At 45.0% G+C, this 13042-nt stretch overlaps 4 non-coding genes and 1 pseudogene across 4 annotated transcripts; all 5 read left to right on the forward strand.

The window, feature by feature from the left end:
• The first annotated feature begins 1156 nt into the window (after positions 1–1156).
• Positions 1157–1293, forward strand: LOC130299257 (U2 spliceosomal RNA; annotated as a pseudogene).
• Positions 1294–2746: 1453 nt separating this feature from the next.
• Positions 2747–2931, forward strand: LOC130299251 (U2 spliceosomal RNA). Its single transcript, XR_008850431.1, has one exon. It is a non-coding gene; the product is annotated as a U2 spliceosomal RNA (small nuclear RNA).
• A 2097-nt stretch (positions 2932–5028) lies between these two features.
• On the forward strand, positions 5029–5219 carry LOC130299214 (U2 spliceosomal RNA). The gene has a single exon (XR_008850394.1). It is a non-coding gene; the product is annotated as a U2 spliceosomal RNA (small nuclear RNA).
• A 2087-nt stretch (positions 5220–7306) lies between these two features.
• On the forward strand, positions 7307–7497 carry LOC130299215 (U2 spliceosomal RNA). Its single transcript, XR_008850395.1, has one exon. It is a non-coding gene; the product is annotated as a U2 spliceosomal RNA (small nuclear RNA).
• A 2098-nt stretch (positions 7498–9595) lies between these two features.
• On the forward strand, positions 9596–9786 carry LOC130299216 (U2 spliceosomal RNA). Its single transcript, XR_008850396.1, has one exon. It is a non-coding gene; the product is annotated as a U2 spliceosomal RNA (small nuclear RNA).
• The last annotated feature ends 3256 nt before the right edge of the window (positions 9787–13042 follow it).

Below are 13042 nucleotides of genomic sequence, written 5' to 3' on the forward strand. Positions count from 1 at the left end.
TCAGTATAAATCCTTAGAAAATTATCCCCCAGTGTCTCCATCTGCTGGCGGTATTGAATAAGCATTGCTGCACTGATGGGGTATGCATTAGACGAAAAAAAAGAAGAAAAAGAAGAATAATACGCCCAGAAAAGAGGCGAAAAGGAGAAAAACGTAAAAAAACGTGAAAAAAAAGTAAGAGGAAGAGAAGGGAAAAAAAGGTGGAAATGGGTTTAAAAGTGATTTCGGCGGAGAAATATATATATATATATATATATATATATATATATATATATATATATATATGCGCACACACACACATAGATATAAACGTATTCTCCGTTGAGATATTGCAGCCGCTGCTGTGTCCAGGCCCAGGAGCCTTAGCACTGTGCTGTGATGTCACTCAATACCACTGACATCACTAGGTGTAAACAACATCTCTCCTTTGCTGTGTATGTGACTATGGAGCTGTTTGGTGATGTCGTCTATTACGGCCTTCATAGAAGCAACAGGAGATTGTTGCATCCATCTTGAACCCTCAGAACTACAGTGCTATGATGTCACTCACTTCCACAGGCCTTGCAGAGTGTAAACAACAACAACCCAGCTTTGTTGTGTATGTAACCAAAGGGATTTGTGATGTCACCTAGAACCTTCACAGCAGCGACAGCTTTATGAGGAGCATCAGCACTGCTCTGCCTGAGCAGAACCATCACCGCCATAGGTTGTCAAATAACCGGATTTAACCCACACAGGTAAGTCCAATGGGGTGCAGGCATGTCCTCTATGCTTACAGCTTCCCGTGGGTGTTGGTTTGATACCGTTTGGGGACAGCCAAGGAGGCATCTGCAGGCAACAAAGGTAGGTGTGTGCTTGTGTGTGTGTTTCCTATGCAGATCCTAAGCCCAGTGTCACATGCAAGTAGGAGGAGTAAGAAGGGTTCCTGGCAAATCCGGGTTATGGATTGCATTTAAAAAGGCCCCGTGGGAGTGCAATGGGCCCCTGTCTTGCTGCTTAGCAATAATGGTATGGGTTTAGGTTCTGCTGTGTGTACTGGTGGTTGACTGCCCCCCAGCCCAGAGTGTGCATGGAAAATTGTCTGGCAGCCTCCCTGACAGCAAGCAGTGATAGTGCCCATGAAGGGGACCTTGTTGGGCCCGCCCCTTTCACGGTTATCGCTTCTCGGCCTTTTGGCTAAGATCAAGTGTAGTATCTGCTCACTTGGTCTGGTCAGAGGGTGTCTGGGGTACCCGGCTCCTTGGCCTGGGGGGATCGTCCTTCTTAACGGAGGGACTTCACCCCCCTGCTGCTATTAGGGAGCCGGCTTAGTCCCCAGACAACGGGGGGCGATCACCCTTCACTGCCCACTCTTTGTTGGGGGAGTGTTTTTCTGTCCCTGCCTGGACACGCCTATTGAAGATGGAAGAGATCATGGACACCTCTCAATCTGTTGGAGAGGAGGTTCCTTTTTTTGGGAAGATCAAGAATGGGGTCCGGATCCTGCTGAAAGACCTTGAGAAGAAAAGAAGAGGACTTTCCTTTGTAATGGAGGAAATTCTTTTTGGAGTTTTGGAAATTGCAAAGACACAAATCCTTTCCATGTTGGAATTTCCAAAGAAGGGGTGCTTTGATGTTATTTTGGTTTCCGAAGAGGATTATGATTTATTTTGGAAGAAATTTGAGACAATCAAGTCTGATCCAGTGTGGGAGGGCGTGGAAGTCATTCCCCACTTTCCCAGGAGAGAAAGAATTTTAACGGTGAGGATGTATAGTCCTTACGTCCCTGAGGAGGATATTATAATTCTTTTGACCCAATTTTGTGAGGAAATTGCGCCACTTGGGAAAATTTATAATCAGTATGGAGTCTGGACAACAAAGTGGAGATTTAAAGTAAAGTTCAAGGAAGACGCAGATGGAAGAGTTCTTTATCCCCCTGCCCGTTTTAAAATAGGGGTTATCAATGGAGATATGTTTTTTGCAGGTATGCAGAATTTCTGTAGAAAATGCAAGAAATATGGCCATTTAAAGGAAGAGTGCACCTCAATGTGGTGCCAAAAATGCCAAAAAGAAGGTCATGAAATCGAATCCTGTAGCCAAAAAAGTAAATGTAATTTATGTAACAAAATTGGTCACATGTATGTGAACTGTCCAAAGAGGAAGAAGAAAAGAGAAGAAGAAGTTTCTGAACAAGAGCCAGAAATTAAAAGATCTGTGAGAAAAGATAAGGAAGTGGTAACCCAAGAGCCAAAAATTGTTGGAAAAGAGATGATAGTAGAAGAAAAGAACATTGGAGAGCATAAGAGTAAAAAGAAAAATGAAGAGCCGGTGAGAGATTTAAGAGGATATTCAGGGTCTTTCCAAACTATTTTGGAGAGAGCTCCAGATGAGGAAAGAGAATTGTTCTTACAGGACCTGGATGATCTATTATCCACCTTTAAAGCCCAGTTGCCTGCAGTAAGAAACAAAGTTTATGATTCTTTTCGCCCTGACGTGGATCGATTTATGGTAACTTATAAAATACCGGCCTGGTTGGCCATCCCAGTAAAAAGGGAAATGGAAAAAGGAAGCTTAACCTATGGTTTAATTGATTACTTGGCAGTTTACGCCCGGAGAAAGGGAATGAATTTGTTATAATTTTGGAATGTTTATTATTTTTATTGTTGTTATAATATTTTATTTCAATTTGTCTTTTTTTAGGAATAAATAAAAGTGTTACCTGATGATGAACAAAACAATCGAGTCCATATAAGATCTTGGAGCTCTGATTGAGTTCTGAGGGCTAACTTAAAAAAAAAATCTGTTCTTATCAGTTTAATATCTGATACGTCCCCTATCTGGGGACCATATATTAAATGGATTTTTGAGAACGGGGGCCGATTTCGAAGCTTGCTTCCGTCGCCCTATGCATTGACCCGATATGGCAGTATCTTCGGGTACAGTGCACCACCCCCTTACAGGGTTAAAAAGAAAGATTCCTACTTTCATTGCTACCTGCTTGCTGGCTAGCCAGCTAGCCAGCCCTGTGGGCCTTGCTGCTGCTGCAGCCAAAAAACAAAAGGTGGTGCTGCTGCTGCTTCTGCTGCTTCTGCTTCTGCTTGTGTCTGGCCCCTGTTGGAGCGTCCAGGCACAGGACTTCTGCTGCTGCTGACTAAATGGCCTCCTTAATTGGATCATTTGAGTAGCCAGCACACCTGTGCAGGTAGGGCATGACATGATAGGCAGCTGCCTTGATAGCGGGTGGGTGCTGAATGTTCCTAATTGACAAAATAAGATTAATGCTTATGAAGAAATATAAAATCTCATCCCTTCCCCAATATCGCGCCACACCCCTACCCCTTAATTCCCTGGTTGAACGTGATGGACATATGTCTTTTTTCGACCGTACTAACTATGTAACTATGTAACATAACATGGGGGGGGGGGGTCTCCTGGCTGTTCACACAGGTGTGTCATTGCTGTACATTGACCATGCATTGCTTCTGTGGTATTGCAAAGGCAAAGACAAATGCTTCCAGCCATCCATTGCACTAATGGATTGGTCATCAGCTGGCTGTCTATGTCCCGCATCAATATAGACCAAAGTACAGAGGGTTAGGCTATGCTATTGTGCACCTACCTGATGCATCAGAAGGTGCGAGGCCCTTGCTAAATTCTGTGCACAGACTTTGAGATCTATGCTTTAGACTGTATCTAAACCTGCTCCAACATGGACTGACATTCTGGCCTACTTTCAGCCGATGCGACTTGTCTGTCGCTGAACAGTCGCTTTTTATGTATTCAGCACCTATGTATAATGTTGTAAAAATGCTCTAGAAGCTAAAGTCGCAGAAATGTCACACATATTTGGCCTGCAACTTTCTGTGCGACAAATTCAGACAGGAAAAATCAGTATAAATCCTTAGAAAATTATCCCCCAGTGTCTCCATCTGCTGGCGGTATTGAATAAGCATTGCTGCACTGATGGGGTATGCATTAGACGAAAAAAAAGAAGAAAAAGAAGAATAATACGCCCAGAAAAGAGGCGAAAAGGAGAAAAACGTAAAAAAACGTGAAAAAAAAGTAAGAGGAAGAGAAGGGAAAAAAAGGTGGAAATGGGTTTAAAAGTGATTTCGGCGGAGAAATATATATATATATATATATATATATATATATATATATATATATATATATATATGCGCACACACACACATAGATATAAACGTATTCTCCGTTGAGATATTGCAGCCGCTGCTGTGTCCAGGCCCAGGAGCCTTAGCACTGTGCTGTGATGTCACTCAATACCACTGACATCACTAGGTGTAAACAACATCTCTCCTTTGCTGTGTATGTGACTATGGAGCTGTTTGGTGATGTCGTCTATTACGGCCTTCATAGAAGCAACAGGAGATTGTTGCATCCATCTTGAACCCTCAGAACTACAGTGCTATGATGTCACTCACTTCCACAGGCCTTGCAGAGTGTAAACAACAACAACCCAGCTTTGTTGTGTATGTAACCAAAGGGATTTGTGATGTCACCTAGAACCTTCACAGCAGCGACAGCTTTATGAGGAGCATCAGCACTGCTCTGCCTGAGCAGAACCATCACCGCCATAGGTTGTCAAATAACCCGGATTTAACCCACACAGGTAAGTCCAATGGGGTGCAGGCATGTCCTCTATGCTTACAGCTTCCCGTGGGTGTTGGTTTGATACCGTTTGGGGACAGCCAAGGAGGCATCTGCAGGCAACAAAGGTAGGTGTGTGCTTGTGTGTGTGTTTCCTATGCAGATCCTAAGCCCAGTGTCACATGCAAGTAGGAGGAGTAAGAAGGGTTCCTGGCAAATCCGGGTTATGGATTGCATTTAAAAAGGCCCCGTGGGAGTGCAATGGGCCCCTGTCTTGCTGCTTAGCAATAATGGTATGGGTTTAGGTTCTGCTGTGTGTACTGGTGGTTGACTGCCCCCCAGCCCAGAGTGTGCATGGAAAATTGTCTGGCAGCCTCCCTGACAGCAAGCAGTGATAGTGCCCATGAAGGGGACCTTGTTGGGCCCGCCCCTTTCACGGTTATCGCTTCTCGGCCTTTTGGCTAAGATCAAGTGTAGTATCTGTTCTTATCAGTTTAATATCTGATACGTCCCCTATCTGGGGACCATATATTAAATGGATTTTTGAGAACGGGGGCCGATTTCGAAGCTTGCTTCCGTCGCCCTATGCATTGACCCGATATGGCAGTATCTTCGGGTACAGTGCACCACCCCCTTACAGGGTTAAAAAGAAAGATTCCTACTTTCATTGCTACCTGCTTGCTGGCTAGCCAGCTAGCCAGCCCTGTGGGCCTTGCTGCTGCTGCAGCCAAAAAACAAAAGGTGGTGCTGCTGCTGCTTCTGCTGCTTCTGCTTCTGCTTGTGTCTGGCCCCTGTTGGAGCGTCCAGGCACAGGACTTCTGCTGCTGCTGACTAAATGGCCTCCTTAATTGGATCATTTGAGTAGCCAGCACACCTGTGCAGGTAGGGCATGACATGATAGGCAGCTGCCTTGATAGCGGGTGGGTGCTGAATGTTCCTAATTGACAAAATAAGATTAATGCTTATGAAGAAATATAAAATCTCATCCCTTCCCCAATATCGCGCCACACCCCTACCCCTTAATTCCCTGGTTGAACGTGATGGACATATGTCTTTTTTCGACCGTACTAACTATGTAACTATGTAACATAACATGGGGGGGGGGTCTCCTGGCTGTTCACACAGGTGTGTCATTGCTGTACATTGACCATGCATTGCTTCTGTGGTATTGCAAAGGCAAAGACAAATGCTTCCAGCCATCCATTGCACTAATGGATTGGTCATCAGCTGGCTGTCTATGTCCCGCATCAATATAGACCAAAGTACAGAGGGTTAGGCTATGCTATTGTGCACCTACCTGATGCATCAGAAGGTGCGAGGCCCTTGCTAAATTCTGTGCACAGACTTTGAGATCTATGCTTTAGACTGTATCTAAACCTGCTCCAACATGGACTGACATTCTGGCCTACTTTCAGCCGATGCGACTTGTCTGTCGCTGAACAGTCGCTTTTTATGTATTCAGCACCTATGTATAATGTTGTAAAAATGCTCTAGAAGCTAAAGTCGCAGAAATGTCACACATATTTGGCCTGCAACTTTCTGTGCGACAAATTCAGACAGGAAAAATCAGTATAAATCCTTAGAAAATTATCCCCCAGTGTCTCCATCTGCTGGCGGTATTGAATAAGCATTGCTGCACTGATGGGGTATGCATTAGACGAAAAAAAAGAAGAAAAAGAAGAATAATACGCCCAGAAAAGAGGCGAAAAGGAGAAAAACGTAAAAAAACGTGAAAAAAAAGTAAGAGGAAGAGAAGGGAAAAAAAGGTGGAAATGGGTTTAAAAGTGATTTCGGCGGAGAAATATATATATATATATATATATATATATATATATATATATATATATGCGCACACACACACATAGATATAAACGTATTCTCCGTTGAGATATTGCAGCCGCTGCTGTGTCCAGGCCCAGGAGCCTTAGCACTGTGCTGTGATGTCACTCAATACCACTGACATCACTAGGTGTAAACAACATCTCTCCTTTGCTGTGTATGTGACTATGGAGCTGTTTGGTGATGTCGTCTATTACGGCCTTCATAGAAGCAACAGGAGATTGTTGCATCCATCTTGAACCCTCAGAACTACAGTGCTATGATGTCACTCACTTCCACAGGCCTTGCAGAGTGTAAACAACAACAACCCAGCTTTGTTGTGTATGTAACCAAAGGGATTTGTGATGTCACCTAGAACCTTCACAGCAGCGACAGCTTTATGAGGAGCATCAGCACTGCTCTGCCTGAGCAGAACCATCACCGCCATAGGTTGTCAAATAACCCGGATTTAACCCACACAGGTAAGTCCAATGGGGTGCAGGCATGTCCTCTATGCTTACAGCTTCCCGTGGGTGTTGGTTTGATACCGTTTGGGGACAGCCAAGGAGGCATCTGCAGGCAACAAAGGTAGGTGTGTGCTTGTGTGTGTGTTTCCTATGCAGATCCTAAGCCCAGTGTCACATGCAAGTAGGAGGAGTAAGAAGGGTTCCTGGCAAATCCGGGTTATGGATTGCATTTAAAAAGGCCCCGTGGGAGTGCAATGGGCCCCTGTCTTGCTGCTTAGCAATAATGGTATGGGTTTAGGTTCTGCTGTGTGTACTGGTGGTTGACTGCCCCCCAGCCCAGAGTGTGCATGGAAAATTGTCTGGCAGCCTCCCTGACAGCAAGCAGTGATAGTGCCCATGAAGGGGACCTTGTTGGGCCCGCCCCTTTCACGGTTATCGCTTCTCGGCCTTTTGGCTAAGATCAAGTGTAGTATCTGTTCTTATCAGTTTAATATCTGATACGTCCCCTATCTGGGGACCATATATTAAATGGATTTTTGAGAACGGGGGCCGATTTCGAAGCTTGCTTCCGTCGCCCTATGCATTGACCCGATATGGCAGTATCTTCGGGTACAGTGCACCACCCCCTTACAGGGTTAAAAAGAAAGATTCCTACTTTCATTGCTACCTGCTTGCTGGCTAGCCAGCTAGCCAGCCCTGTGGGCCTTGCTGCTGCTGCAGCCAAAAAACAAAAGGTGGTGCTGCTGCTGCTTCTGCTGCTTCTGCTTCTGCTTGTGTCTGGCCCCTGTTGGAGCGTCCAGGCACAGGACTTCTGCTGCTGCTGACTAAATGGCCTCCTTAATTGGATCATTTGAGTAGCCAGCACACCTGTGCAGGTAGGGCATGACATGATAGGCAGCTGCCTTGATAGCGGGTGGGTGCTGAATGTTCCTAATTGACAAAATAAGATTAATGCTTATGAAGAAATATAAAATCTCATCCCTTCCCCAATATCGCGCCACACCCCTACCTTAATTCCCTGGTTGAACGTGATGGACATATGTCTTTTTTCGACCGTACTAACTATGTAACTATGTAACATAACATGGGGGGGGGGGGGGGGTCTCCTGGCTGTTCACACAGGTGTGTCATTGCTGTACATTGACCATGCATTGCTTCTGTGGTATTGCAAAGGCAAAGACAAATGCTTCCAGCCATCCATTGCACTAATGGATTGGTCATCAGCTGGCTGTCTATGTCCCGCATCAATATAGACCAAAGTACAGAGGGTTAGGCTATGCTATTGTGCACCTACCTGATGCATCAGAAGGTGCGAGGCCCTTGCTAAATTCTGTGCACAGACTTTGAGATCTATGCTTTAGACTGTATCTAAACCTGCTCCAACATGGACTGACATTCTGGCCTACTTTCAGCCGATGCGACTTGTCTGTCGCTGAACAGTCGCTTTTTATGTATTCAGCACCTATGTATAATGTTGTAAAAATGCTCTAGAAGCTAAAGTCGCAGAAATGTCACACATATTTGGCCTGCAACTTTCTGTGCGACAAATTCAGACAGGAAAAATCAGTATAAATCCTTAGAAAATTATCCCCCAGTGTCTCCATCTGCTGGCGGTATTGAATAAGCATTGCTGCACTGATGGGGTATGCATTAGACGAAAAAAAAGAAGAAAAAGAAGAATAATACGCCCAGAAAAGAGGCGAAAAGGAGAAAAACGTAAAAAAACGTGAAAAAAAAGTAAGAGGAAGAGAAGGGAAAAAAAGGTGGAAATGGGTTTAAAAGTGATTTCGGCGGAGAATATATATATATATATATATATATATATATATATATATATATATATATATATATGCGCACACACACACATAGATATAAACGTATTCTCCGTTGAGATATTGCAGCCGCTGCTGTGTCCAGGCCCAGGAGCCTTAGCACTGTGCTGTGATGTCACTCAATACCACTGACATCACTAGGTGTAAACAACATCTCTCCTTTGCTGTGTATGTGACTATGGAGCTGTTTGGTGATGTCGTCTATTACGGCCTTCATAGAAGCAACAGGAGATTGTTGCATCCATCTTGAACCCTCAGAACTACAGTGCTATGATGTCACTCACTTCCACAGGCCTTGCAGAGTGTAAACAACAACAACCCAGCTTTGTTGTGTATGTAACCAAAGGGATTTGTGATGTCACCTAGAACCTTCACAGCAGCGACAGCTTTATGAGGAGCATCAGCACTGCTCTGCCTGAGCAGAACCATCACCGCCATAGGTTGTCAAATAACCCGGATTTAACCCACACAGGTAAGTCCAATGGGGTGCAGGCATGTCCTCTATGCTTACAGCTTCCCGTGGGTGTTGGTTTGATACCGTTTGGGGACAGCCAAGGAGGCATCTGCAGGCAACAAAGGTAGGTGTGTGCTTGTGTGTGTGTTTCCTATGCAGATCCTAAGCCCAGTGTCACATGCAAGTAGGAGGAGTAAGAAGGGTTCCTGGCAAATCCGGGTTATGGATTGCATTTAAAAAGGCCCCGTGGGAGTGCAATGGGCCCCTGTCTTGCTGCTTAGCAATAATGGTATGGGTTTAGGTTCTGCTGTGTGTACTGGTGGTTGACTGCCCCCCAGCCCAGAGTGTGCATGGAAAATTGTCTGGCAGCCTCCCTGACAGCAAGCAGTGATAGTGCCCATGAAGGGGACCTTGTTGGGCCCGCCCCTTTCACGGTTATCGCTTCTCGGCCTTTTGGCTAAGATCAAGTGTAGTATCTGTTCTTATCAGTTTAATATCTGATACGTCCCCTATCTGGGGACCATATATTAAATGGATTTTTGAGAACGGGGGCCGATTTCGAAGCTTGCTTCCGTCGCCCTATGCATTGACCCGATATGGCAGTATCTTCGGGTACAGTGCACCACCCCCTTACAGGGTTAAAAAGAAAGATTCCTACTTTCATTGCTACCTGCTTGCTGGCTAGCCAGCTAGCCAGCCCTGTGGGCCTTGCTGCTGCTGCAGCCAAAAAACAAAAGGTGGTGCTGCTGCTGCTTCTGCTGCTTCTGCTTCTGCTTGTGTCTGGCCCCTGTTGGAGCGTCCAGGCACAGGACTTCTGCTGCTGCTGACTAAATGGCCTCCTTAATTGGATCATTTGAGTAGCCAGCACACCTGTGCAGGTAGGGCATGACATGATAGGCAGCTGCCTTGATAGCGGGTGGGTGCTGAATGTTCCTAATTGACAAAATAAGATTAATGCTTATGAAGAAATATAAAATCTCATCCCTTCCCCAATATCGCGCCACACCCCTACCCCTTAATTCCCTGGTTGAACGTGATGGACATATGTCTTTTTTCGACCGTACTAACTATGTAACTATGTAACATAACATGGGGGGGGGGGGGGGGGGTCTCCTGGCTGTTCACACAGGTGTGTCATTGCTGTACATTGACCATGCATTGCTTCTGTGGTATTGCAAAGGCAAAGACAAATGCTTCCAGCCATCCATTGCACTAATGGATTGGTCATCAGCTGGCTGTCTATGTCCCGCATCAATATAGACCAAAGTACAGAGGGTTAGGCTATGCTATTGTGCACCTACCTGATGCATCAGAAGGTGCGAGGCCCTTGCTAAATTCTGTGCACAGACTTTGAGATCTATGCTTTAGACTGTATCTAAACCTGCTCCAACATGGACTGACATTCTGGCCTACTTTCAGCCGATGCGACTTGTCTGTCGCTGAACAGTCGCTTTTTATGTATTCAGCACCTATGTATAATGTTGTAAAAATGCTCTAGAAGCTAAAGTCGCAGAAATGTCACACATATTTGGCCTGCAACTTTCTGTGCGACAAATTCAGACAGGAAAAATCAGTATAAATCCTTAGAAAATTATCCCCCAGTGTCTCCATCTGCTGGCGGTATTGAATAAGCATTGCTGCACTGATGGGGTATGCATTAGACGAAAAAAAAGAAGAAAAAGAAGAATAATACGCCCAGAAAAGAGGCGAAAAGGAGAAAAACGTAAAAAAACGTGAAAAAAAAGTAAGAGGAAGAGAAGGGAAAAAAAGGTGGAAATGGGTTTAAAAGTGATTTCGGCGGAGAAATATATATATATATATATATATATATATATATATATATATATATATGCGCACACACACACATAGATATAAACGTATTCTCCGTTGAGATATTGCAGCCGCTGCTGTGTCCAGGCCCAGGAGCCTTAGCACTGTGCTGTGATGTCACTCAATACCACTGACATCACTAGGTGTAAACAACATCTCTCCTTTGCTGTGTATGTGACTATGGAGCTGTTTGGTGATGTCGTCTATTACGGCCTTCATAGAAACAACAGGAGATTGTTGCATCCATCTTGAACCCTCAGAACTACAGTGCTATGATGTCACTCACTTCCACAGGCCTTGCAGAGTGTAAACAACAACAACCCAGCTTTGTTGTGTATGTAACCAAAGGGATTTGTGATGTCACCTAGAACCTTCACAGCAGCGACAGCTTTATGAGGAGCATCAGCACTGCTCTGCCTGAGCAGAACCATCACCGCCATAGGTTGTCAAATAACCCGGATTTAACCCACACAGGTAAGTCCAATGGGGTGCAGGCATGTCCTCTATGCTTACAGCTTCCCGTGGGTGTTGGTTTGATACCGTTTGGGGACAGCCAAGGAGGCATCTGCAGGCAACAAAGGTAGGTGTGTGCTTGTGTGTGTGTTTCCTATGCAGATCCTAAGCCCAGTGTCACATGCAAGTAGGAGGAGTAAGAAGGGTTCCTGGCAAATCCGGGTTATGGATTGCATTTAAAAAGGCCCCGTGGGAGTGCAATGGGCCCCTGTCTTGCTGCTTAGCAATAATGGTATGGGTTTAGGTTCTGCTGTGTGTACTGGTGGTTGACTGCCCCCCAGCCCAGAGTGTGCATGGAAAATTGTCTGGCAGCCTCCCTGACAGCAAGCAGTGATAGTGCCCATGAAGGGGACCTTGTTGGGCCCGCCCCTTTCACGGTTATCGCTTCTCGGCCTTTTGGCTAAGATCACGTGTGGATTTCTGTGCGTGGTTTGGGTTGAAAGGAGTGGTGATCGGGGCCCTCTTTACGGGGGGCCCTGGATTGTTGCTGAGCTGCGATCGTGGGTTTTACCTGCAAAAATGAGCGAGAAGGCGCGTGGACTTGAGGACACGGTGCGGATCTACGTTCCTGGCGAGCACCGGGGGACGATCGGACTTGACCAAATCGTTGTGGAGATTCTTCGCAAGCTTGATTACCTACAGGTATGGAATGTATTGGCTATACAGGATTTTCCTAGGCAAGGAATTTATGATATTACTTTTTGTGGTTCTGAGATTTGCCAGAAAGTCTATATGGATCTTGAAGAAATGAAGAGGAAAAGTGAGCCTGCTATAATGAAGAAGATTAAAGTGGAACCATTATTTATGAATACAACAAAGGTAGTAATTGTCCACATGTATAATCCTAAGGTTTCTGATGAAATGGTTACAAACTTTTTGTTCCGGTATTGCGAGGAAGTGAAATTTATAGGAAGACTTAAGAACAAGTTTGGGTACTTTAATTGTAAGAGAAAGTTTATTGTAAAATTTAAAAAAGATGAAGGAATGCAAGATGGAAGGAAGAGCATACCACAGGTGTTTTCTATCGGAGGAGAGAGAGGTTTCTGCTTTTATGAAGGCCAGTTGCAATATTGTAGAAAGTGCCATGCCTATGGCCATGTGCAGGATTATTGCCCTGAGAAAGGAGAATGTTGCAGAAATTGTGGGAAAACTGGTCATGAAGCAAGTATTTGTACAGAGAAGAAGACATGTGATATCTGTGGAAGTGAGGAACATTTGGCAAGAGGCTGTGATATGTGGTATAAAAAGAAGAGAAGTTATGCTGATGCAGCTGGGAATAGAGGAGAACAAAGAGAAAAAGGGGGAGGGAGGTTTGTTCCTGGAGTTGGTGAGAGTGTGAGTGTGAGTGTTAATGTGGCACAGGTGGCTGAGGAAAGTTCTGTGATAGTGGAGCACATTAGCACTCAGGAGAGGTCAGGGGAGGAGGGTGTTTCCACTGCTGTGACTGGTGAGGAGACAGGTGTGGGAGGTGAATTTACCTTGGTGAAAAAGAAAAAAGCAAAAAAAGTGAAAGTGGTGGAGAAAATTGAGACAGTGTATGG

This window comes from Hyla sarda, unplaced genomic scaffold (assembly GCF_029499605.1).
Source record: "Hyla sarda isolate aHylSar1 unplaced genomic scaffold, aHylSar1.hap1 scaffold_1044, whole genome shotgun sequence".
In the NCBI taxonomy this organism is placed as follows: domain Eukaryota; kingdom Metazoa; phylum Chordata; class Amphibia; order Anura; family Hylidae; genus Hyla; species Hyla sarda.